Source organism: Oncorhynchus mykiss, unplaced genomic scaffold, assembly GCF_013265735.2.
Source record: "Oncorhynchus mykiss isolate Arlee unplaced genomic scaffold, USDA_OmykA_1.1 un_scaffold_362, whole genome shotgun sequence".
Lineage (NCBI taxonomy): Eukaryota > Metazoa > Chordata > Actinopteri > Salmoniformes > Salmonidae > Oncorhynchus > Oncorhynchus mykiss.
The window spans coordinates 112019-135704 of record NW_023493810.1 but is presented as its reverse complement, the minus strand read 5'-3'; the positions used below and the strand labels follow the sequence as shown (position 1 = coordinate 135704).

The following is a 23686-nucleotide window of genomic DNA, read 5'->3' as shown; positions in this document are numbered from 1 at the left end:
TCTTATTTTTCAAGAGTCAGTTGAGAATTCGACCAACCAGAGATTTCTGTTTGCCTGGCAATCTAACACAGATTTCCTCCTCAGGGGTTTGCATACTTGTCGAAATGACATGTTCAAAACTTCCTGCATTGGCCGGGAATCGAACCCGGGCCTCCCGCGTGGCAGGCGAGAATTCTACCACTGAACAACCAATGCCTTGGAAGGCTGAGTTAACCTCAAAGGCAGGAAATTGTATCATAAAGCTTTTTTTCCAAGAATATGTTCCACTTTGTGGGCTCAGCAACATTGTTCACCCTAAAAAAGAGCAGTACTTTCTCCCCGTCGGGGAATGAACCCGGTCTCCCGCGTGACAGGCGGGATACTCACCACTATACTAACGAGGAGCAGGTGGGTTGGAACTTTGAAAAAACGTGGAGCATTGGTACTAACCCTAAATTTGGAATGTTGGGCTTAAACCCTTCTAACAAAAATATCTGTAGAGACTGAATGGTTGGAGCTAGGAACTACTATGACCCCGCTATGGAAAGCTGAGACTCTCACAAACACGTACATGTAATCGATTTTGCTCTATACCGCTCACAAGCCACACAATACTAGTTTGCAGGTGAGGCGTTTGTGGGTAATCCCAGGACATTGTCACAAATGCCAAACTCAAGACAGTTGTCACTGACAAGTTGGTTACTCTTTCCCATTTAACACTAAAGCCTTGCAAAAAGTTAATCACCTCACACACTGGAAATCTGCAATGGATTCACCAAAGTCTACTGAGAATGAGTAAATGTTCAAAGTCTTATTTTTCAAGAGTCAGTTGAGAATTCGACCAAGACCAGAGATTTCTGTTTGCCTGGCAATCTAACACAGATTTCCTCCTCAGGGGTTTGCATACTTGTCGAAATGACATGTTCAAAACTTCCTGCATTGGCCGGGAATCGAACCCGGGCCTCCCGCGTGGCAGGCGAGAATTCTACCACTGAACAACCAATGCCTTGGAAGGCTGAGTTAACCTCAAGGCAGGAAATTGTATCATAAAGCTTTTTTTCCAAGAATATGTTCCACTTTGTGGGCTCAGCAACATTGTTCACCCTAAAAAAAGAGCAGTACTTTCTCCCCGTCGGGAATTGAACCCCGGTCTCCCGCGTGACAGCGGGGATACTCACCACTATACTAACGAGGAGCAGGTGGGTTGGAACTTTGAAAAAAACGTGGAGCATTGGTACTAACCCTAATTTGGAATTTGGGCTTAACCCTTCTAAATCGAAATTGGGCTACCCTCTAACAATATCTGTAGAGACTGAATGGTTGGAGCTAGGAACTACTATGACCCCGCTATGGAAAGCTGAGACTCTCACAAACACGTACATGTAATCGATTTTGCTCTATACCGCTCACAAGCCACACAATACTAGTTTGCAGGTGAGGCGTTTGTGGGTAATCCCAGGACATTGTCACAAATGCCAAACTCAAGACAGTTGTCACTGACAAGTTGGTTACTCTTTCCCATTTAACAACTAAAGCCTTGCAAAAAGTTAATCACCTCACACACTGGAAATCTGCAATGGATTCACCAAAGTCTACTGAGAATGAGTAAATGTTCAAAGTCTTATTTTTCAGAGTCAGTTGAGAATTCGACCAAGACCAGAGATTTCTGTTTGCCTGGCAATCTAACACAGATTTCTCCTCAGGGGTTTGCATACTTGTCGAAATGACATGTTCAAAACTTCCTGCATTGGCCGGGAATCGAACCCGGGCCTCCCGCGTGGCAGGCGAGAATTCTACCACTGAACAACCAATGCCTTGGAAGGCTGAGTTAACCTCAAAGGCAGGAAATTGTATCATAAAGCTTTTTTTCCAAGAATATGTTCCACTTTGTGGGCTCAGCAACATTGTTCACCCTAAAAAAAAGAGCAGTACTTTTCTCCCGTCGGGGAATTGAACCCCGGTCTCCCGCGTGACAGGCGGGGATACTCACCACTATACTAACGAGGAGCAGGTGGGTTGGAACTTTGAAAAAACGTGGAGCATTGGTACTAACCCTAAATTTGGAATGTTGGGCTTAAACCCTTCTAACAAAAATATCTGTAGAGACTGAATGGTTGGAGCTAGGAACTACTATGACCCAGCTATGGAAAGCTGAGACTCTCACAAACACGTACATGTAATCGATTTTGCTCTATACCGCTCACAAGCCACACAATACTAGTTTGCAGGTGAGGCGTTTGTGGGTAATCCCAGGACATTGTCACAAATGCCAAACTCAAGACAGTTGTCACTGACAAGTTGGTTACTCTTTCCCATTTAACAACTAAAGCCTTGCAAAAAGTTAATCACCTCACACACTGGAAATCTGCAATGGATTCACCAAAGTCTACTGAGAATGAGTAAATGTTCAAAGTCTTATTTTTCAAGAGTCAGTTGAGAATTCGACCAAGACCAGAGATTTCTGTTTGCCTGGCAATCTAACACAGATTTCCTCCTCAGGGGTTTGCATACTTGTCGAAATGACATGTTCAAAACTTCCTGCATTGGCCGGAATCGAACCCGGGCCTCCCGCGTTGCAGGCGAGAATTCTACCACTGAACAACAATGCCTTGGAAGGCTGAGTTAACCTCAAAGGCAGGAAATTGTATCATAAAGCTTTTTTTCCAAGAATATGTTCCACTTTGTGGGCTCAACAACATTGTTCACCCTAAAAAAAGAGCAGTACTTTCTCCCCGTCGGGGAATTGAACCCCGGTCTCCCGCGTGACAGGCGGGGATACTCACCACTATACTAACGAGGAGCAGGTGGGTTGGAACTTTGAAAAAACGTGGAGCATTGGTACTAACCCTAATTTGGAATGTTGGGCTTAAACCCTTCTAACAAAATATCTGTAGAGACTGAATGGTTGGAGCTAGGAACTACTATGACCCAGCTATGGAAAGCTGAGACTCTCACAAACACGTACATGTAATCGATTTTGCTCTATACCGCTCACAAGCCACACAATACTAGTTTGCAGGTGAGGCGTTTGTGGGTAATCCCAGGACATTGTCACAAATGCCAAACTCAAGACAGTTGTCACTGACAAGTTGGTTACTCTTTCCCATTTAACAACTAAAGCCTTGCAAAAAGTTAATCACCTCACACACTGGAAATCTGCAATGGATTCACCAAAGTCTACTGAGAATGAGTAAATGTTCAAAGTCTTATTTTTCAAGAGTCAGTTGAGAATTCGACCAAGACCAGAGATTTCTGTTTGCCTGGCAATCTAACACAGATTTCCTCCTCAGGGGTTTGCATACTTGTCGAAATGACATGTTCAAAACTTCCTGCATTGGCCGGGAATCGAACCCGGGCCTCCCGCATTGGTACTAACCCTAAATTTGGAATTTGGGCTAACCCTGAACAAAAAATATCGTTAGAGATGAATGGGTTGGAGCTAAACTCTATGACCCTAGCTATGGAAAGCTTTCACTCTCACAAAAAACACGTACAGTATCGATTTTGCTCTAACTACCACCTCACAAGCCACACATACTATTTTTGCAGGTGGAGGCGTTTGTGGTAACCCAGGACATTGTCACAAATGCCAAACTCAGACAGTTGTCACTGACAAGTTGGTTACTCTTTCCCATTTAAAACTAAAGCCTTGAAAAAAGTTAATAACCTCACACCTGGAAATCTGCAATGGATTCACACAAAGTCTACTGAAAATGGAGTAATGTTCAAAGTCCTATTTTTTCAAGAGTCAGTTGAGAATTCACCAAGACAAGAGATTGTCTGTTTGCCTGGCAATCTAACACAGATTTCCTCCTCAGGGTTTGCATACTTTGTCGAAATGACATGTTCAAACTTCCTGCATTGGCCGGGATCGAACCCGGGCCTCCCGCGTGGCAGGCGACAATTCTACCACGAAAAACCACTGCCTTGCAAGGCTGAGTTACCTCAAAGGCTGGAAATCTGTATCACAAAGCTTTTTTTCCAAGAATATGTTCAGTTTATTTTTCAAGAGATTGTTTGCCCTAAAAAAACAGCAGATTTCTCCCCTCGGGTTTGAACACAGTCTCCCTCGTGACATGGGGGATACTCACCACTATAACTAACATGACATTGGTTGGAATCGAAAAACGGGCCTTGGTGCAGCGAGAACAACCACTGAACAACCATGCCTTGGAAGGCTGAGTTAACCTCAAGGCAGGAAATTGTATCATAAAGCTTTTTTTCCAAGAATATGTTCCACTTTGTGGGCTCAAGCAACATTGTTCACCCTAAAAAAAGAGCAGTACTTTCTCCCCGTCGGGGAATTGAACCCGGTCTCCCGCGTGACAGGCGGGGATACTCACCACTATACTAACGAGGAGCAGGTGGGTTGGAACTTTGAAAAAACGTGGAGCATTGGTACTAACCCTAAATTTGGAATGTTGGGCTTAAACCCTTCTAACAAAAATATCTGTAGAGACTGAATGGTTGGAGCTAGGAACTACTATGACCCAGCTATGGAAAGCTGAGACTCTCACAAACACGTACATGTAATCGATTTTGCTCTATACCGCTCACAAGCCACACAATACTAGTTTGCAGGTGAGGCGTTTGTGGGTAATCCCAGGACATTGTCACAAATGCCAAACTCAAGACAGTTGTCACTGACAAGTTGGTTACTCTTTCCCATTTAACAACTAAAGCCTTGCAAAAAGTTAATCACCTCACACACTGGAAATCTGCAATGGATTCACCAAAGTCTACTGAGAATGAGTAAATGTTCAAAGTCTTATTTTTCAAGAGTCAGTTGAGAATTCGACCAAGACCAGAGATTTCTGTTTGCCTGGCAATCTAACACAGATTTCCTCCTCAGGGGTTTGCATACTTGTCGAAATGACATGTTCAAAACTTCCTGCATTGGCCGGAATCGAACCCGGGCCTCCCGCGTGGCAGGCGAGAATTCTACCACTGAACAACCAATGCCTTGGAAGGCTGAGTTAACCTCAAAGGCAGGAAATTGTATCATAAAGCTTTTTTTCCAAGAATATGTTCCACTTTGTGGCTCAACAACATTGTTCACCCTAAAAAAAGAGCAGTACTTTCTCCCCGTCGGGGAATTGAACCCCGGTCTCCCGCGTGACAGGCGGGATACTCACCACTATACTAACGAGGAGCAGGTGGGTTGGAACTTTGAAAAAACGTGGAGCATTGGTACTAACCCTAAATTTGGAATGTTGGGCTTAAACCCTTCTAACAAAATATCTGTAGAGACTGAATGGTTGGAGCTAGGAACTACTATGACCCAGCTATGGAAAGCTGAGACTCTCACAAACACGTACATGTAATCGATTTTGCTCTATACCGCTCACAAGCCACACAATACTAGTTTGCAGGTGAGGCGTTTGTGGGTAATCCCAGGACATTGTCACAAATGCCAACTCAAGACAGTTGTCACTGACAAGTTGGTTACTCTTTCCCATTTAACAACTAAAGCCTTGCAAAAAGTTAATCACCTCACACACTGGAAATCTGCAATGGATTCACCAAAGTCTACTGAGAATGAGTAAATGTTCAAAGTCTTATTTTTCAAGAGTCAGTTGAGAATTCGACCAAGACCAGAGATTTCTGTTTGCCTGGCAATCTAACACAGATTTCCTCCTCAGGGGTTTGCATACTTGTCGAAATGACATGTTCAAAACTTCCTGCATTGGCCGGGAATCGAACCCGGGCCTCCCGCGTGGCAGGCGAGAATTCTACCACTGAACAACCAATGCCTTGGAAGGCTGAGTTAACCTCAAAGGCAGGAAATTGTATCATAAAGCTTTTTTTCCAAGAATATGTTCCACTTTGTGGGCTCAACAACATTGTTCACCCTAAAAAAAGAGCAGTACTTTCTCCCCGTCGGGGAATTGAACCCCGGTCTCCCGCGTGACAGGCGGGGATACTCACCACTATACTAACGAGGAGCAGGTGGGTTGGAACTTTGAAAAAACGTGGAGCATTGGTACTAACCCTAAATTTGGAATGTTGGGCTTAACCCTTCTAACAAAAATATCTGTAGAGACTGAATGGTTGGAGCTAGGAACTACTATGACCCAGCTATGGAAAGCTGAGACTCTCACAAACACGTACATGTAATCGATTTTGCTCTATACCGCTCACAAGCCACACAATACTAGTTTGCAGGTGAGGCGTTTGTGGGTAATCCCAGGACATTGTCACAAATGCCAAACTCAAGACAGTTGTCACTGACAAGTTGGTTACTCTTTCCCATTTAACAACTAAAGCCTTGCAAAAAGTTAATCACCTCACACACTGGAAATCTGCAATGGATTCACCAAAGTCTACTGAGAATGAGTAAATGTTCAAAGTCTTATTTTTCAAGAGTCAGTTGAGAATTCGACCAAGACCAGAGATTTCTGTTTGCCTGGCAATCTAACACAGATTTCCTCCTCAGGGGTTTGCATACTTGTCGAAATGACATGTTCAAAACTTCCTGCATTGGCCGGGAATCGAACCCGGGCCTCCCGCGTGGCAGGCGAGAATTCTACCACTGAACAACCAATGCCTTGGAAGCTGAGTTAACCTCAAAGGCAGGAAATTGTATCATAAAGCTTTTTTTCCAAGAATATGTTCCACTTTGTGGGCTCAACAACATTGTTCACCCTAAAAAAAGAGCAGTACTTTCTCCCCGTCGGGAATTGAACCCCGGTCTCCCGCGTGACAGGCGGGGATACTCACCACTATACTAACGAGGAGCAGGTGGGTTGGAACTTTGAAAAAACGTGGAGCATTGGTACTAACCCTAAATTTGGAATTTTGGGCTTAAACCCTTCTAACAAAAATATCTGTAGAGACTGAATGGTTGGAGCTAGGAACTACTATGACCCAGCTATGGAAAGCTGAGACTCTCACAAACACGTACATGTAATCGATTTGCTCTATACCGCTCACAAGCCACACAATACTAGTTTGCAGGTGAGGCGTTTGTGGGTAATCCCAGGACATTGTCACAAATGCCAAACTCAAGACAGTTGTCACTGACAAGTTGGTTACTCTTTCCCATTTAACAACTAAAGCCTTGCAAAAAGTTAATCACCTCACACACTGGAAATCTGCAATGGATTCACCAAAGTCTACTGAGAATGAGTAAATGTTCAAAGTCTTATTTTTCAAGAGTCAGTTGAGAATTCGACCAAGACCAGAGATTTCTGTTTGCCTGGCAATCTAACACAGATTTCCTCCTCAGGGGTTTGCATACTTGTCGAAATGACATGTTCAAAACTTCCTGCATTGGCCGGGAATCGAACCCGGGCCTCCCGCGTGGCAGGCGAGAATTCTACCACTGAACAACCAATGCCTTGGAAGGCTGAGTTAACCTCAAAGGCAGGAAATTGTATCATAAAGCTTTTTTTTCCAAGAATATGTTCCACTTTGTGGCTCAACAACATGTTCACCCACCCTAAAAAAAGAGCAGTACTTTCTCCCCGTCGGGGAATTGAACCCCGGTCTCCCGCGTGACAGGCGGGGATACTCACCACTATACTAACGAGGAGCAGGTGGGTTGGAACTTTGAAAAAACGTGGAGCATTGGTACTAACCCTAAATTTGGAATGTTGGGCTTAAACCCTTCTAACAAAAATATCTGTAGAGACTGAATGGTTGGAGCTAGGAACTACTATGACCCAGCTATGGAAAGCTGAGACTCTCACAAACACGTACATGTAATCGATTTTGCTCTATACCGCTCACAAGCCACACAATACTAGTTTGCAGGTGAGGCGTTTGTGGGTAATCCCAGGACATTGTCACAAATGCCAAACTCAAGACAGTTGTCACTGACAAGTTGGTTACTCTTTCCCATTTAACAACTAAAGCCTTGCAAAAAGTTAATCACCTCACACACTGGAAATCTGCAATGGATTCACCAAAGTCTACTGAGAATGAGTAAATGTTCAAAGTCTTATTTTTCAAGAGTCAGTTGAGAATTCGACCAAGACCAGAGATTTCTGTTTGCCTGGCAATCTAACACAGATTTCCTCCTCAGGGGTTTGCATACTTGTCGAAATGACATGTTCAAAACTTCCTGCATTGGCCGGAATCGAACCCGGGCCTCCCGCGTGGCAGGCGAGAATTCTACCACTGAACAACCAATGCCTTGGAAGGCTGAGTTAACCTCAAAGGCAGGAAATTGTATCATAAAGCTTTTTTTCCAAGAATATGTTCCACTTTGTGGGCTCAACAACATTGTTCACCCTAAAAAAAGAGCAGTACTTTCTCCCCGTCGGGGAATTGAACCCCGGTCTCCCGCGTGACAGGCGGGGATACTCACCACTATACTAACGAGGAGCAGGTGGGTTGGAACTTTGAAAAAACGTGGAGCATTGGTACTAACCCTAAATTTGGAATGTTGGGCTTAAACCCTTCTAACAAAAATATCTGTAGAGACTGAATGGTTGGAGCTAGGAACTACTATGACCCAGCTATGGAAAGCTGAGACTCTCACAAACACGTACATGTAATCGATTTTGCTCTATACCGCTCACAAGCCACACAATACTAGTTTGCAGGTGAGGCGTTTGTGGGTAATCCCAGGACATTGTCACAAATGCCAAACTCAAGACAGTTGTCACTGACAAGTTGGTTACTCTTTCCCATTTAACAACTAAAGCCTTGCAAAAAGTTAATCACCTCACACACTGGAAATCTGCAATGGATTCACCAAAGTCTACTGAGAATGAGTAAATGTTCAAAGTCTTATTTTTCAAGAGTCAGTTGAGAATTCGACCAAGACCAGAGATTTCTGTTTGCCTGGCAATCTAACACAGATTTCCTCCTCAGGGGTTTGCATACTTGTCGAAATGACATGTTCAAAACTTCCTGCATTGGCCGGGAATCGAACCCGGGCCTCCCGCGTGGCAGGCGAGAATTCTACCACTGAACAACCAATGCCTTGGAAGGCTGAGTTAACCTCAAAGGCAGGAAATTGTATCATAAAGCTTTTTTTTCCAAGAATATGTTCCACTTTGTGGGCTCAACAACATTGTTCACCCTAAAAAAAGAGCAGTACTTTCTCCCCGTCGGGGAATTGAACCCCGGTCTCCCGCGTGACAGGCGGGGATACTCACCACACCACTATACTAACGAGGAGCAGGTGGGTTGGAACTTTGAAAAAACGTGGAGCATTGGTACTAACCCTAAATTTGGAATTTTGGGCTTAAACCCTTCTAACAAAAATATCTGTAGAGACTGAATGGTTGGAGCTAGGAACTACTATGACCCAGCTATGGAAAGCTGAGACTCTCACAAACACGTACATGTAATCGATTTTGCTCTATACCGCTCACAAGCCACACAATACTAGTTTGCAGGTGAGGCGTTTGTGGTAATCCCAGGACATTGTCACAAATGCCAAACTCAAGACAGTTGTCACTGACAAGTTGGTTACTCTTTCCCATTTAACAACTAAAGCCTTGCAAAAAGTTAATCACCTCACACACTGGAAATCTGCAATGGATTCACCAAAGTCTACTGAGAATGAGTAAATGTTCAAAGTCTTATTTTTCAAGAGTCAGTTGAGAATTCGACCAAGACCAGAGATTTCTGTTTGCCTGGCAATCTAACACAGATTTCCTCCTCAGGGGTTTGCATACTTGTCGAAATGACATGTTCAAAACTTCCTGCATTGGCCGGGAATCGAACCGGGCCTCCCGCGTGGCAGGCGAGAATTCTACCACTGAACAACCAATGCCTTGGAAGGCTGAGTTAACCTCAAAGGCAGGAAATTGTATCATAAAGCTTTTTTTCCAAGAATATGTTCCACTTTGTGGGCTCAACAACATTGTTCACCCTAAAAAAAGAGCAGTACTTTCTCCCCGTCGGGGAATTGAACCCCGGTCTCCCGCGTGACAGGCGGGGATACTCACCACTATACTAACGAGGAGCAGGTGGGTTGGAACTTTGAAAAAACGTGGAGCATTGGTACTAACCCTAAATTTGGAATGTTGGGCTTAAACCCTTCTAACAAAAATATCTGTAGAGACTGAATGGTTGGAGCTAGGAACTACTATGACCCAGCTATGGAAAGCTGAGACTCTCACAAACACGTACATGTAATCGATTTTGCTCTATACCGCTCACAAGCCACACAATACTAGTTTGCAGGTGAGGCGTTTGTGGGTAATCCCAGGACATTGTCACAAATGCCAAACTCAAGACAGTTGTCACTGACAAGTTGGTTACTCTTTCCCATTTAACAACTAAAGCCTTGCAAAAAGTTAATCACCTCACACACTGGAAATCTGCAATGGATTCACCAAAGTCTACTGAGAATGAGTAAATGTTCAAAGTCTTATTTTTCAAGAGTCAGTTGAGAATTCGACCAAGACCAGAGATTTCTGTTTGCCTGGCAATCTAACACAGATTTCCTCCTCAGGGGTTTGCATACTTGTCGAAATGACATGTTCAAAACTTCCTGCATTGGCCGGGAATCGAACCCGGGCCTCCCGCGTGGCAGGCGAGAATTCTACCACTGAACAACCAATGCCTTGGAAGGCTGAGTTAACCTCAAAGGCAGGAAATTGTATCATAAAGCTTTTTTTCCAAGAATATGTTCCACTTTGTGGGCTCAACAACATTGTTCACCCTAAAAAAGAGCAGTACTTTCTCCCCGTCGGGGAATTGAACCCCGGTCTCCCGCGTGACAGGCGGGGATACTCACCACTATACTAACGAGGAGCAGGTGGGTTGGAACTTTGAAAAAACGTGGAGCATTGGTACTAACCCTAAATTTGGAATGTTGGGCTTAAACCCTTCTAACAAAAATATCTGTAGAGACTGAATGGTTGGAGCTAGGAACTACTATGACCCAGCTATGGAAAGCTGAGACTCTCACAAACACGTACATGTAATCGATTTTGCTCTATACCGCTCACAAGCCACACAATACTAGTTTGCAGGTGAGGCGTTTGTGGGTAATCCCAGGACATTGTCACAAATGCCAAACTCAAGACAGTTGTCACTGACAAGTTGGTTACTCTTTCCCATTTAACAACTAAAGCCTTGCAAAAAGTTAATCACCTCACACACTGGAAATCTGCAATGGATTCACCAAAGTCTACTGAGAATGAGTAAATGTTCAAAGTCTTATTTTTCAAGAGTCAGTTGAGAATTCGACCAAGACCAGAGATTTCTGTTTGCCTGGCAATCTAACACAGATTTCCTCCTCAGGGGTTTGCATACTTGTCGAAATGACATGTTCAAAACTTCCTGCATTGGCCGGGAATCGAACCCGGGCCTCCCGCGTGGCAGGCGAGAATTCTACCACTGAACAACCAATGCCTTGGAAGGCTGAGTTAACCTCAAAGGCAGGAAATTGTATCATAAAGCTTTTTTTCCAAGAATATGTTCCACTTTGTGGGCTCAACAACATTGTTCACCCTAAAAAAAGAGCAGTACTTTCTCCCCGTCGGGGAATTGAACCCGGTCTCCCGCGTGACAGGCGGGGATACTCACCACTATACTAACGAGGAGCAGGTGGGTTGGAACTTTGAAAAAACGTGGAGCATTGGTACTAACCCTAAATTTGGAATGTTGGGCTTAAACCCTTCTAACAAAAATATCTGTAGAGACTGAATGGTTGGAGCTAGGAACTACTATGACCCAGCTATGGAAAGCTGAGACTCTCACAAACACGTACATGTAATCGATTTTGCTCTATACCGCTCACAAGCCACACAATACTAGTTTGCAGGTGAGGCGTTTGTGGGTAATCCCAGGACATTGTCACAAATGCCAAACTCAAGACAGTTGTCACTGACAAGTTGGTTACTCTTTCCCATTTAACAACTAAAGCCTTGCAAAAAGTTAATCACCTCACACACTGGAAATCTGCAATGGATTCACCAAAGTCTACTGAGAATGAGTAAATGTTCAAAGTCTTATTTTTCAAGAGTCAGTTGAGAATTCGACCAAGACCAGAGATTTCTGTTTGCCTGGCAATCTAACACAGATTTCCTCCTCAGGGGTTTGCATACTTGTCGAAATGACATGTTCAAAACTTCCTGCATTGGCCGGGAATCGAACCCGGGCCTCCCGCGTGGCAGGCGAGAATTCTACCACTGAACAACCAATGCCTTGGAAGGCTGAGTTAACCTCAAAGGCAGGAAATTGTATCATAAAGCTTTTTTTCCAAGAATATGTTCCACTTTGTGGGCTCAACAACATTGTTCCCCTAAAAAAAGAGCAGTACTTTCTCCCCGTCGGGGAATTGAACCCCGGTCTCCCGCGTGACAGGCGGGGATACTCACCACTATACTAACGAGGAGCAGGTGGGTTGGAACTTTGAAAAAACGTGGAGCATTGGTACTAACCCTAAATTTGGAATTTGGGCTTAAACCCTTCTAACAAAAATATCTGTAGAGACTGAATGGTTGGAGCTAGGAACTACTATGACCCAGCTATGGAAAGCTGAGACTCTCACAAACACGTACATGTAATCGATTTTGCTCTATACCGCTCACAAGCCACACAATACTAGTTTGCAGGTGAGGCGTTTGTGGGTAATCCCAGGACATTGTCACAAATGCCAAACTCAAGACAGTTGTCACTGACAAGTTGGTTACTCTTTCCCATTTAACAACTAAAGCCTTGCAAAAAGTTAATCACCTCACACACTGGAAATCTGCAATGGATTCACCAAAGTCTACTGAGAATGAGTAAATGTTCAAAGTCTTATTTTTCAAGAGTCAGTTGAGAATTCGACCAAGACCAGAGATTTCTGTTTGCCTGGCAATCTAACACAGATTTCCTCCTCAGGGGTTTGCATACTTGTCGAAATGACATGTTCAAAACTTCCTGCATTGGCCGGGAATCGAACCCGGGCCTCCCGCGTGGCAGGCGAGAATTCTACCACTGAACAACCAATGCCTTGGAAGGCTGAGTTAACCTCAAAGGCAGGAAATTGTATCATAAAGCTTTTTTTCCAAGAATATGTTCCACTTTGTGGGCTCAACAACATTGTTCACCCTAAAAAAAGAGCAGTACTTTCTCCCCGTCGGGGAATTGAACCCCGGTCTCCCGCGTGACAGGCGGGGATACTCACCACTATACTAACGAGGAGCAGGTGGGTTGGAACTTTGAAAAAACGTGGAGCATTGGTACTAACCCTAAATTTGGAATGTTGGGCTTAAACCCTTCTAACAAAAATATCTGTAGAGACTGAATGGTTGGAGCTAGGAACTACTATGACCCAGCTATGGAAAGCTGAGACTCTCACAAACACGTACATGTAATCGATTTTGCTCTATACCGCTCACAAGCCACACAATACTAGTTTGCAGGTGAGGCGTTTGTGGGTAATCCCAGGACATTGTCACAAATGCCAAACTCAAGACAGTTGTCACTGACAAGTTGGTTACTCTTTCCCATTTAACAACTAAAGCCTTGCAAAAAGTTAATCACCTCACACACTGGAAATCTGCAATGGATTCACCAAAGTCTACTGAGAATGAGTAAATGTTCAAAGTCTTATTTTTCAAGAGTCAGTTGAGAATTCGACCAAGACCAGAGATTTCTGTTTGCCTGGCAATCTAACACAGATTTCCTCCTCAGGGGTTTGCATACTTGTCGAAATGACATGTTCAAAACTTCCTGCATTGGCCGGGAATCGAACCCGGGCCTCCCGCGTGGCAGGCGAGAATTCTACCACTGAACAACCAATGCCTTGGAAGGCTGAGTTAACCTCAAAGGCAGGAAATTGTATCATAAAGCTTTTTTTCCAAGAATATGTTCCACTTTGTGGGCTCAACAACATTGTTCACCCTAAAAAAAGAGCAGTACTTTCTCCCCGTCGGGGAATTGAACCCCGGTCTCCCGCGTGACAGGCGGGGATACTCACCACTATACTAACGAGGAGCAGGTGGGTTGGAACTTTGAAAAAACGTGGAGCATTGGTACTAACCCTAAATTTGGAATGTTGGGCTTAAACCCTTCTAACAAAAATATCTGTAGAGACTGAATGGTTGGAGCTAGGAACTACTATGACCCAGCTATGGAAAGCTGAGACTCTCACAAACACGTACATGTAATCGATTTTGCTCTATACCGCTCACAAGCCACACAATACTAGTTTGCAGGTGAGGCGTTTGTGGGTAATCCCAGGACATTGTCACAAATGCCAAACTCAAGACAGTTGTCACTGACAAGTTGGTTACTCTTTCCCATTTAACAACTAAAGCCTTGCAAAAAGTTAATCACCTCACACACTGGAAATCTGCAATGGATTCACCAAAGTCTACTGAGAATGAGTAAATGTTCAAAGTCTTATTTTTCAAGAGTCAGTTGAGAATTCGACCAAGACCAGAGATTTCTGTTTGCCTGGCAATCTAACACAGATTTCCTCCTCAGGGGTTTGCATACTTGTCGAAATGACATGTTCAAAACTTCCTGCATTGGCCGGGAATCGAACCCGGGCCTCCCGCGTGGCAGGCGAGAATTCTACCACTGAACAACCAATGCCTTGGAAGGCTGAGTTAACCTCAAAGGCAGGAAATTGTATCATAAAGCTTTTTTTCCAAGAATATGTTCCACTTTGTGGGCTCAACAACATTGTTCACCCTAAAAAAAGAGCAGTACTTTCTCCCCGTCGGGGAATTGAACCCCGGTCTCCCGCGTGACAGGCGGGGATACTCACCACTATACTAACGAGGAGCAGGTGGGTTGGAACTTTGAAAAAACGTGGAGCATTGGTACTAACCCTAAATTTGGAATGTTGGGCTTAAACCCTTCTAACAAAAATATCTGTAGAGACTGAATGGTTGGAGCTAGGAACTACTATGACCCAGCTATGGAAAGCTGAGACTCTCACAAACACGTACATGTAATCGATTTTGCTCTATACCGCTCACAAGCCACACAATACTAGTTTGCAGGTGAGGCGTTTGTGGGTAATCCCAGGACATTGTCACAAATGCCAAACTCAAGACAGTTGTCACTGACAAGTTGGTTACTCTTTCCCATTTAACAACTAAAGCCTTGCAAAAAGTTAATCACCTCACACACTGGAAATCTGCAATGGATTCACCAAAGTCTACTGAGAATGAGTAAATGTTCAAAGTCTTATTTTTCAAGAGTCAGTTGAGAATTCGACCAAGACCAGAGATTTCTGTTTGCCTGGCAATCTAACACAGATTTCCTCCTCAGGGGTTTGCATACTTGTCGAAATGACATGTTCAAAACTTCCTGCATTGGCCGGGAATCGAACCCGGGCCTCCCGCGTGGCAGGCGAGAATTCTACCACTGAACAACCAATGCCTTGGAAGGCTGAGTTAACCTCAAAGGCAGGAAATTGTATCATAAAGCTTTTTTTCCAAGAATATGTTCCACTTTGTGGGCTCAACAACATTGTTCACCCTAAAAAAAAGAGCAGTACTTTCTCCCCGTCGGGGAATTGAACCCCGGTCTCCCGCGTGACAGGCGGGGATACTCACCACTATACTAACGAGGAGCAGGTGGGTTGGAACTTTGAAAAAACGTGGAGCATTGGTACTAACCCTAAATTTGGAATGTTGGGCTTAAACCCTTCTAACAAAAATATCTGTAGAGACTGAATGGTTGGAGCTAGGAACTACTATGACCCAGCTATGGAAAGCTGAGACTCTCACAAACACGTACATGTAATCGATTTTGCTCTATACCGCTCACAAGCCACACAATACTAGTTTGCAGGTGAGGCGTTTGTGGGTAATCCCAGGACATTGTCACAAATGCCAAACTCAAGACAGTTGTCACTGACAAGTTGGTTACTCTTTCCCATTTAACAACTAAAGCCTTGCAAAAAGTTAATCACCTCACACACTGGAAATCTGCAATGGATTCACCAAAGTCTACTGAGAATGAGTAAATGTTCAAAGTCTTATTTTTCAAGAGTCAGTTGAGAATTCGACCAAGACCAGAGATTTCTGTTTGCCTGGCAATCTAACACAGATTTCCTCCTCAGGGGTTTGCATACTTGTCGAAATGACATGTTCAAAACTTCCTGCATTGGCCGGGAATCGAACCCGGGCCTCCCGCGTGGCAGGCGAGAATTCTACCACTGAACAACCAATGCCTTGGAAGGCTGAGTTAACCTCAAAGGCAGGAAATTGTATCATAAAGCTTTTTTTCCAAGAATATGTTCCACTTTGTGGGCTCAACAACATTGTTCACCCTAAAAAAAGAGCAGTACTTTCTCCCCGTCGGGGAATTGAACCCCGGTCTCCCGCGTGACAGGCGGGGATACTCACCACTATACTAACGAGGAGCAGGTGGGTTGGAACTTTGAAAAAACGTGGAGCATTGGTACTAACCCTAAATTTGGAATGTTGGGCTTAAACCCTTCTAACAAAAATATCTGTAGAGACTGAATGGTTGGAGCTAGGAACTACTATGACCCAGCTATGGAAAGCTGAGACTCTCACAAACACGTACATGTAATCGATTTTGCTCTATACCGCTCACAAGCCACACAATACTAGTTTGCAGGTGAGGCGTTTGTGGGTAATCCCAGGACATTGTCACAAATGCCAAACTCAAGACAGTTGTCACTGACAAGTTGGTTACTCTTTCCCATTTAACAACTAAAGCCTTGCAAAAAGTTAATCACCTCACACACTGGAAATCTGCAATGGATTCACCAAAGTCTACTGAGAATGAGTAAATGTTCAAAGTCTTATTTTTCAAGAGTCAGTTGAGAATTCGACCAAGACCAGAGATTTCTGTTTGCCTGGCAATCTAACACAGATTTCCTCCTCAGGGGTTTGCATACTTGTCGAAATGACATGTTCAAAACTTCCTGCATTGGCCGGGAATCGAACCCGGGCCTCCCGCGTGGCAGGCGAGAATTCTACCACTGAACAACCAATGCCTTGGAAGGCTGAGTTAACCTCAAAGGCAGGAAATTGTATCATAAAGCTTTTTTTCCAAGAATATGTTCCACTTTGTGGGCTCAACAACATTGTTCACCCTAAAAAAAGAGCAGTACTTTCTCCCCGTCGGGGAATTGAACCCCGGTCTCCCGCGTGACAGGCGGGGATACTCACCACTATACTAACGAGGAGCAGGTGGGTTGGAACTTTGAAAAAACGTGGAGCATTGGTACTAACCCTAAATTTGGAATGTTGGGCTTAAACCCTTCTAACAAAAATATCTGTAGAGACTGAATGGTTGGAGCTAGGAACTACTATGACCCAGCTATGGAAAGCTGAGACTCTCACAAACACGTACATGTAATCGATTTTGCTCTATACCGCTCACAAGCCACACAATACTAGTTTGCAGGTGAGGCGTTTGTGGGTAATCCCAGGACATTGTCACAAATGCCAAACTCAAGACAGTTGTCACTGACAAGTTGGTTACTCTTTCCCATTTAACAACTAAAGCCTTGCAAAAAGTTAATCACCTCACACACTGGAAATCTGCAATGGATTCACCAAAGTCTACTGAGAATGAGTAAATGTTCAAAGTCTTATTTTTCAAGAGTCAGTTGAGAATTCGACCAAGACCAGAGATTTCTGTTTGCCTGGCAATCTAACACAGATTTCCTCCTCAGGGGTTTGCATACTTGTCGAAATGACATGTTCAAAACTTCCTGCATTGGCCGGGAATCGAACCCGGGCCTCCCGCGTGGCAGGCGAGAATTCTACCACTGAACAACCAATGCCTTGGAAGGCTGAGTTAACCTCAAAGGCAGGAAATTGTATCATAAAGCTTTTTTTCCAAGAATATGTTCCACTTTGTGGGCTCAACAACATTGTTCACCCTAAAAAAAGAGCAGTACTTTCTCCCCGTCGGGGAATTGAACCCCGGTCTCCCGCGTGACAGGCGGGGATACTCACCACTATACTAACGAGGAGCAGGTGGGTTGGAACTTTGAAAAAACGTGGAGCATTGGTACTAACCCTAAATTTGGAATTTTGGGCTTAAACCCTTCTAACAAAAATATCTGTAGAGACTGAATGGTTGGAGCTAGGAACTACTATGACCCAGCTATGGAAAGCTGAGACTCTCACAAACACGTACATGTAATCGATTTTGCTCTATACCGCTCACAAGCCACACAATACTAGTTTGCAGGTGAGGCGTTTGTGGGTAATCCCAGGACATTGTCACAAATGCCAAACTCAAGACAGTTGTCACTGACAAGTTGGTTACTCTTTCCCATTTAACAACTAAAGCCTTGCAAAAAGTTAATCACCTCACACACTGGAAATCTGCAATGGATTCACCAAAGTCTACTGAGAATGAGTAAATGTTCAAAGTCTTATTTTTCAAGAGTCAGTTGAGAATTCGACCAAGACCAGAGATTTCTGTTTGCCTGGCAATCTAACACAGATTTCCTCCTCAGGGGTTTGCATACTTGTCGAAATGACATGTTCAAAACTTCCTGCATTGGCCGGGAATCGAACCCGGGCCTCCCGCGTGGCAGGCGAGAATTCTACCACTGAACAACCAATGCCTTGGAAGGCTGAGTTAACCTCAAAGGCAGGAAATTGTATCATAAAGCTTTTTTTCCAAGAATATGTTCCACTTTGTGGGCTCAACAACATTGTTCACCCTAAAAAAAGAGCAGTACTTTCTCCCCGTCGGGGAATTGAACCCCGGTCTCCCGCGTGACAGGCGGGGATACTCACCACTATACTAACGAGGAGCAGGTGGGTTGGAACTTTGAAAAAACGTGGAGCATTGGTACTAACCCTAAATTTGGAATGTTGGGCTTAAACCCTTCTAACAAAAATATCTGTAGAGACTGAATGGTTGGAGCTAGGAACTACTATGACCCAGCTATGGAAAGCTGAGACTCTCACAAACACGTACATGTAATCGATTTTGCTCTATACCGCTCACAAGCCACACAATACTAGTTTGCAGGTGAGGCGTTTGTGGGTAATCCCAGGACATTGTCACAAATGCCAAACTCAAGACAGTTGTCACTGACAAGTTGGTTACTCTTTCCCATTTAACAACTAAAGCCTTGCAAAAAGTTAATCACCTCACACACTGGAAATCTGCAATGGATTCACCAAAGTCTACTGAGAATGAGTAAATGTTCAAAGTCTTATTTTTCAAGAGTCAGTTGAGAATTCGACCAAGACCAGAGATTTCTGTTTGCCTGGCAATCTAACACAGATTTCCTCCTCAGGGGTTTGCATACTTGTCGAAATGACATGTTCAAAACTTCCTGCATTGGCCGGGAATCGAACCCGGGCCTCCCGCGTGGCAGGCGAGAATTCTACCACTGAACAACCAATGCCTTGGAAGGCTGAGTTAACCTCAAAGGCAGGAAATTGTATCATAAAGCTTTTTTTCCAAGAATATGTTCCACTTTGTGGGCTCAACAACATTGTTCACCCTAAAAAAAGAGCAGTACTTTCTCCCGTCGGGGAATTGAACCCCGGTCTCCCGCGTGACAGGCGGGGATACTCACCACTATACTAACGAGGAGCAGGTGGGTTGGAACTTTGAAAAAACGTGGAGCATTGGTACTAACCCTAAATTTGGAATGTTGGGCTTAAACCCTTCTAACAAAAATATCTGTAGAGACTGAATGGTTGGAGCTAGGAACTACTATGACCCAGCTATGGAAAGCTGAGACTCTCACAAACACGTACATGTAATCGATTTTGCTCTATACCGCTCACAAGCCACACAATACTAGTTTGCAGGTGAGGCGTTTGTGGGTAATCCCAGGACATTGTCACAAATGCCAAACTCAAGACAGTTGTCACTGACAAGTTGGTTACTCTTTCCCATTTAACAACTAAAGCCTTGCAAAAAGTTAATCACCTCACACACTGGAAATCTGCAATGGATTCACCAAAGTCTACTGAGAATGAGTAAATGTTCAAAGTCTTATTTTTCAAGAGTCAGTTGAGAATTCGACCAAGACCAGAGATTTCTGTTTGCCTGGCAATCTAACACAGATTTCCTCCTCAGGGGTTTGCATACTTGTCGAAATGACATGTTCAAAACTTCCTGCATTGGCCGGGAATCGAACCCGGGCCTCCCGCGTGGCAGGCGAGAATTCTACCACTGAACAACCAATGCCTTGGAAGGCTGAGTTAACCTCAAAGGCAGGAAATTGTATCATAAAGCTTTTTTTCCAAGAATATGTTCCACTTTGTGGGCTCAACAACATTGTTCACCCTAAAAAAAGAGCAGTACTTTCTCCCCGTCGGGGAATTGAACCCCGGTCTCCCGCGTGACAGGCGGGGATACTCACCACTATACTAACGAGGAGCAGGTGGGTTGGAACTTTGAAAAAACGTGGAGCATTGGTACTAACCCTAAATTTGGAATTTTGGGCTTAAACCCTTCTAACAAAAATATCTGTAGAGACTGAATGGTTGGAGCTAGGAACTACTATGACCCAGCTATGGAAAGCTGAGACTCTCACAAACACGTACATGTAATCGATTTTGCTCTATACCGCTCACAAGCCACACAATACTAGTTTGCAGGTGAGGCGTTTGTGGGTAATCCCAGGACATTGTCACAAATGCCAAACTCAAGACAGTTGTCACTGACAAGTTGGTTACTCTTTCCCATTTAACAACTAAAGCCTTGCAAAAAGTTAATCACCTCACACACTGGAAATCTGCAATGGATTCACCAAAGTCTACTGAGAATGAGTAAATGTTCAAAGTCTTATTTTTCAAGAGTCAGTTGAGAATTCGACCAAGACCAGAGATTTCTGTTTGCCTGGCAATCTAACACAGATTTCCTCCTCAGGGGTTTGCATACTTGTCGAAATGACATGTTCAAAACTTCCTGCATTGGCCGGGAATCGAACCCGGGCCTCCCGCGTGGCAGGCGAGAATTCTACCACTGAACAACCAATGCCTTGGAAGGCTGAGTTAACCTCAAAGGCAGGAAATTGTATCATAAAGCTTTTTTTCCAAGAATATGTTCCACTTTGTGGGCTCAACAACATTGTTCACCCTAAAAAAAGAGCAGTACTTTCTCCCCGTCGGGGAATTGAACCCCGGTCTCCCGCGTGACAGGCGGGGATACTCACCACTATACTAACGAGGAGCAGGTGGGTTGGAACTTTGAAAAAACGTGGAGCATTGGTACTAACCCTAAATTTGGAATGTTGGGCTTAAACCCTTCTAACAAAAATATCTGTAGAGACTGAATGGTTGGAGCTAGGAACTACTATGACCCAGCTATGGAAAGCTGAGACTCTCACAAACACGTACATGTAATCGATTTTGCTCTATACCGCTCACAAGCCACACAATACTAGTTTGCAGGTGAGGCGTTTGTGGGTAATCCCAGGACATTGTCACAAATGCCAAACTCAAGACAGTTGTCACTGACAAGTTGGTTACTCTTTCCCATTTAACAACTAAAGCCTTGCAAAAAGTTAATCACCTCACACACTGGAAATCTGCAATGGATTCACCAAAGTCTACTGAGAATGAGTAAATGTTCAAAGTCTTATTTTTCAAGAGTCAGTTGAGAATTCGACCAAGACCAGAGATTTCTGTTTGCCTGGCAATCTAACACAGATTTCCTCCTCAGGGGTTTGCATACTTGTCGAAATGACATGTTCAAAACTTCCTGCATTGGCCGGGAATCGAACCCGGGCCTCCCGCGTGGCAGGCGAGAATTCTACCACTGAACAACCAATGCCTTGGAAGGCTGAGTTAACCTCAAAGGCAGGAAATTGTATCATAAAGCTTTTTTTCCAAGAATATGTTCCACTTTGTGGGCTCAACAACATTGTTCACCCTAAAAAAAGAGCAGTACTTTCTCCCCGTCGGGGAATTGAACCCCGGTCTCCCGCGTGACAGGCGGGGATACTCACCACTATACTAACGAGGAGCAGGTGGGTTGGAACTTTGAAAAAACGTGGAGCATTGGTACTAACCCTAAATTTGGAATGTTGGGCTTAAACCCTTCTAACAAAAATATCTGTAGAGACTGAATGGTTGGAGCTAGGAACTACTATGACCCAGCTATGGAAAGCTGAGACTCTCACAAACACGTACATGTAATCGATTTTGCTCTATACCGCTCACAAGCCACACAATACTAGTTTGCAGGTGAGGCGTTTGTGGGTAATCCCAGGACATTGTCACAAATGCCAAACTCAAGACAGTTGTCACTGACAAGTTGGTTACTCTTTCCCATTTAACAACTAAAGCCTTGCAAAAAGTTAATCACCTCACACACTGGAAATCTGCAATGGATTCACCAAAGTCTACTGAGAATGAGTAAATGTTCAAAGTCTTATTTTTCAAGAGTCAGTTGAGAATTCGACCAAGACCAGAGATTTCTGTTTGCCTGGCAATCTAACACAGATTTCCTCCTCAGGGGTTTGCATACTTGTCGAAATGACATGTTCAAAACTTCCTGCATTGGCCGGGAATCGAACCCGGGCCTCCCGCGTGGCAGGCGAGAATTCTACCACTGAACAACCAATGCCTTGGAAGGCTGAGTTAACCTCAAAGGCAGGAAATTGTATCATAAAGCTTTTTTTCCAAGAATATGTTCCACTTTGTGGGCTCAACAACATTGTTCACCCTAAAAAAAGAGCAGTACTTTCTCCCCGTCGGGGAATTGAACCCCGGTCTCCCGCGTGACAGGCGGGGATACTCACCACTATACTAACGAGGAGCAGGTGGGTTGGAACTTTGAAAAAACGTGGAGCATTGGTACTAACCCTAAATTTGGAATGTTGGGCTTAAACCCTTCTAACAAAAATATCTGTAGAGACTGAATGGTTGGAGCTAGGAACTACTATGACCCAGCTATGGAAAGCTGAGACTCTCACAAACACGTACATGTAATCGATTTTGCTCTATACCGCTCACAAGCCACACAATACTAGTTTGCAGGTGAGGCGTTTGTGGGTAATCCCAGGACATTGTCACAAATGCCAAACTCAAGACAGTTGTCACTGACAAGTTGGTTACTCTTTCCCATTTAACAACTAAAGCCTTGCAAAAAGTTAATCACCTCACACACTGGAAATCTGCAATGGATTCACCAAAGTCTACTGAGAATGAGTAAATGTTCAAAGTCTTATTTTTCAAGAGTCAGTTGAGAATTCGACCAAGACCAGAGATTTCTGTTTGCCTGGCAATCTAACACAGATTTCCTCCTCAGGGGTTTGCATACTTGTCGAAATGACATGTTCAAAACTTCCTGCATTGGCCGGGAATCGAACCCGGGCCTCCCGCGTGGCAGGCGAGAATTCTACCACTGAACAACCAATGCCTTGGAAGGCTGAGTTAACCTCAAAGGCAGGAAATTGTATCATAAAGCTTTTTTTCCAAGAATATGTTCCACTTTGTGGGCTCAACAACATTGTTCACCCTAAAAAAAGAGCAGTACTTTCTCCCCGTCGGGGAATTGAACCCCGGTCTCCCGCGTGACAGGCGGGGATACTCACCACTATACTAACGAGGAGCAGGTGGGTTGGAACTTTGAAAAAACGTGGAGCATTGGTACTAACCCTAAATTTGGAATGTTGGGCTTAAACCCTTCTAACAAAAATATCTGTAGAGACTGAATGGTTGGAGCTAGGAACTACTATGACCCAGCTATGGAAAGCTGAGACTCTCACAAACACGTACATGTAATCGATTTTGCTCTATACCGCTCACAAGCCACACAATACTAGTTTGCAGGTGAGGCGTTTGTGGGTAATCCCAGGACATTGTCACAAATGCCAAACTCAAGA

The 23686-nt window shown here is 44.1% G+C and overlaps 44 non-coding genes across 44 annotated transcripts; all 44 read right to left on the bottom strand.

Annotated features, from left to right (window-relative positions):
* Positions 1-124: 124 nt before the first annotated feature.
* trnag-gcc lies at positions 125-195 on the bottom strand. The gene has a single exon. It is a non-coding gene; the product is annotated as a tRNA-Gly (tRNA).
* Positions 196-914: 719 nt separating this feature from the next.
* trnag-gcc lies at positions 915-985 on the bottom strand. The gene has a single exon. It is a non-coding gene; the product is annotated as a tRNA-Gly (tRNA).
* Positions 986-1722: 737 nt separating this feature from the next.
* Positions 1723-1793, bottom strand: trnag-gcc. The gene has a single exon. It is a non-coding gene; the product is annotated as a tRNA-Gly (tRNA).
* A 914-nt stretch (positions 1794-2707) lies between these two features.
* trnad-guc lies at positions 2708-2779 on the bottom strand. Its single transcript has one exon. It is a non-coding gene; the product is annotated as a tRNA-Asp (tRNA).
* A 2882-nt stretch (positions 2780-5661) lies between these two features.
* Positions 5662-5732, bottom strand: trnag-gcc. Its single transcript has one exon. It is a non-coding gene; the product is annotated as a tRNA-Gly (tRNA).
* Positions 5733-5852: 120 nt separating this feature from the next.
* Positions 5853-5924, bottom strand: trnad-guc. Its single transcript has one exon. It is a non-coding gene; the product is annotated as a tRNA-Asp (tRNA).
* A 531-nt stretch (positions 5925-6455) lies between these two features.
* trnag-gcc lies at positions 6456-6526 on the bottom strand. The gene has a single exon. It is a non-coding gene; the product is annotated as a tRNA-Gly (tRNA).
* A 721-nt stretch (positions 6527-7247) lies between these two features.
* On the bottom strand, positions 7248-7318 carry trnag-gcc. Its single transcript has one exon. It is a non-coding gene; the product is annotated as a tRNA-Gly (tRNA).
* Positions 7319-7441: 123 nt separating this feature from the next.
* trnad-guc lies at positions 7442-7513 on the bottom strand. The gene has a single exon. It is a non-coding gene; the product is annotated as a tRNA-Asp (tRNA).
* Positions 7514-8235: 722 nt separating this feature from the next.
* Positions 8236-8307, bottom strand: trnad-guc. Its single transcript has one exon. It is a non-coding gene; the product is annotated as a tRNA-Asp (tRNA).
* Positions 8308-8839: 532 nt separating this feature from the next.
* trnag-gcc lies at positions 8840-8910 on the bottom strand. The gene has a single exon. It is a non-coding gene; the product is annotated as a tRNA-Gly (tRNA).
* Positions 8911-9829: 919 nt separating this feature from the next.
* trnad-guc lies at positions 9830-9901 on the bottom strand. The gene has a single exon. It is a non-coding gene; the product is annotated as a tRNA-Asp (tRNA).
* Positions 9902-10433: 532 nt separating this feature from the next.
* On the bottom strand, positions 10434-10504 carry trnag-gcc. Its single transcript has one exon. It is a non-coding gene; the product is annotated as a tRNA-Gly (tRNA).
* A 119-nt stretch (positions 10505-10623) lies between these two features.
* trnad-guc lies at positions 10624-10695 on the bottom strand. The gene has a single exon. It is a non-coding gene; the product is annotated as a tRNA-Asp (tRNA).
* Positions 10696-11227: 532 nt separating this feature from the next.
* On the bottom strand, positions 11228-11298 carry trnag-gcc. The gene has a single exon. It is a non-coding gene; the product is annotated as a tRNA-Gly (tRNA).
* A 723-nt stretch (positions 11299-12021) lies between these two features.
* trnag-gcc lies at positions 12022-12092 on the bottom strand. The gene has a single exon. It is a non-coding gene; the product is annotated as a tRNA-Gly (tRNA).
* A 119-nt stretch (positions 12093-12211) lies between these two features.
* Positions 12212-12283, bottom strand: trnad-guc. Its single transcript has one exon. It is a non-coding gene; the product is annotated as a tRNA-Asp (tRNA).
* A 531-nt stretch (positions 12284-12814) lies between these two features.
* On the bottom strand, positions 12815-12885 carry trnag-gcc. Its single transcript has one exon. It is a non-coding gene; the product is annotated as a tRNA-Gly (tRNA).
* Positions 12886-13005: 120 nt separating this feature from the next.
* On the bottom strand, positions 13006-13077 carry trnad-guc. The gene has a single exon. It is a non-coding gene; the product is annotated as a tRNA-Asp (tRNA).
* A 532-nt stretch (positions 13078-13609) lies between these two features.
* trnag-gcc lies at positions 13610-13680 on the bottom strand. The gene has a single exon. It is a non-coding gene; the product is annotated as a tRNA-Gly (tRNA).
* Positions 13681-13800: 120 nt separating this feature from the next.
* trnad-guc lies at positions 13801-13872 on the bottom strand. The gene has a single exon. It is a non-coding gene; the product is annotated as a tRNA-Asp (tRNA).
* Positions 13873-14404: 532 nt separating this feature from the next.
* On the bottom strand, positions 14405-14475 carry trnag-gcc. The gene has a single exon. It is a non-coding gene; the product is annotated as a tRNA-Gly (tRNA).
* A 120-nt stretch (positions 14476-14595) lies between these two features.
* trnad-guc lies at positions 14596-14667 on the bottom strand. Its single transcript has one exon. It is a non-coding gene; the product is annotated as a tRNA-Asp (tRNA).
* A 532-nt stretch (positions 14668-15199) lies between these two features.
* On the bottom strand, positions 15200-15270 carry trnag-gcc. Its single transcript has one exon. It is a non-coding gene; the product is annotated as a tRNA-Gly (tRNA).
* Positions 15271-15391: 121 nt separating this feature from the next.
* Positions 15392-15463, bottom strand: trnad-guc. Its single transcript has one exon. It is a non-coding gene; the product is annotated as a tRNA-Asp (tRNA).
* Positions 15464-15995: 532 nt separating this feature from the next.
* Positions 15996-16066, bottom strand: trnag-gcc. The gene has a single exon. It is a non-coding gene; the product is annotated as a tRNA-Gly (tRNA).
* Positions 16067-16186: 120 nt separating this feature from the next.
* trnad-guc lies at positions 16187-16258 on the bottom strand. The gene has a single exon. It is a non-coding gene; the product is annotated as a tRNA-Asp (tRNA).
* Positions 16259-16790: 532 nt separating this feature from the next.
* On the bottom strand, positions 16791-16861 carry trnag-gcc. The gene has a single exon. It is a non-coding gene; the product is annotated as a tRNA-Gly (tRNA).
* Positions 16862-16981: 120 nt separating this feature from the next.
* trnad-guc lies at positions 16982-17053 on the bottom strand. Its single transcript has one exon. It is a non-coding gene; the product is annotated as a tRNA-Asp (tRNA).
* Positions 17054-17585: 532 nt separating this feature from the next.
* On the bottom strand, positions 17586-17656 carry trnag-gcc. Its single transcript has one exon. It is a non-coding gene; the product is annotated as a tRNA-Gly (tRNA).
* A 120-nt stretch (positions 17657-17776) lies between these two features.
* On the bottom strand, positions 17777-17848 carry trnad-guc. Its single transcript has one exon. It is a non-coding gene; the product is annotated as a tRNA-Asp (tRNA).
* A 532-nt stretch (positions 17849-18380) lies between these two features.
* Positions 18381-18451, bottom strand: trnag-gcc. The gene has a single exon. It is a non-coding gene; the product is annotated as a tRNA-Gly (tRNA).
* Positions 18452-18571: 120 nt separating this feature from the next.
* Positions 18572-18643, bottom strand: trnad-guc. Its single transcript has one exon. It is a non-coding gene; the product is annotated as a tRNA-Asp (tRNA).
* Positions 18644-19175: 532 nt separating this feature from the next.
* On the bottom strand, positions 19176-19246 carry trnag-gcc. Its single transcript has one exon. It is a non-coding gene; the product is annotated as a tRNA-Gly (tRNA).
* A 723-nt stretch (positions 19247-19969) lies between these two features.
* On the bottom strand, positions 19970-20040 carry trnag-gcc. The gene has a single exon. It is a non-coding gene; the product is annotated as a tRNA-Gly (tRNA).
* Positions 20041-20160: 120 nt separating this feature from the next.
* On the bottom strand, positions 20161-20232 carry trnad-guc. Its single transcript has one exon. It is a non-coding gene; the product is annotated as a tRNA-Asp (tRNA).
* Positions 20233-20764: 532 nt separating this feature from the next.
* Positions 20765-20835, bottom strand: trnag-gcc. The gene has a single exon. It is a non-coding gene; the product is annotated as a tRNA-Gly (tRNA).
* A 120-nt stretch (positions 20836-20955) lies between these two features.
* Positions 20956-21027, bottom strand: trnad-guc. The gene has a single exon. It is a non-coding gene; the product is annotated as a tRNA-Asp (tRNA).
* Positions 21028-21559: 532 nt separating this feature from the next.
* trnag-gcc lies at positions 21560-21630 on the bottom strand. Its single transcript has one exon. It is a non-coding gene; the product is annotated as a tRNA-Gly (tRNA).
* A 120-nt stretch (positions 21631-21750) lies between these two features.
* Positions 21751-21822, bottom strand: trnad-guc. The gene has a single exon. It is a non-coding gene; the product is annotated as a tRNA-Asp (tRNA).
* Positions 21823-22354: 532 nt separating this feature from the next.
* Positions 22355-22425, bottom strand: trnag-gcc. Its single transcript has one exon. It is a non-coding gene; the product is annotated as a tRNA-Gly (tRNA).
* Positions 22426-22545: 120 nt separating this feature from the next.
* Positions 22546-22617, bottom strand: trnad-guc. Its single transcript has one exon. It is a non-coding gene; the product is annotated as a tRNA-Asp (tRNA).
* Positions 22618-23149: 532 nt separating this feature from the next.
* Positions 23150-23220, bottom strand: trnag-gcc. Its single transcript has one exon. It is a non-coding gene; the product is annotated as a tRNA-Gly (tRNA).
* Positions 23221-23340: 120 nt separating this feature from the next.
* Positions 23341-23412, bottom strand: trnad-guc. Its single transcript has one exon. It is a non-coding gene; the product is annotated as a tRNA-Asp (tRNA).
* Positions 23413-23686: the final 274 nt, after the last annotated feature.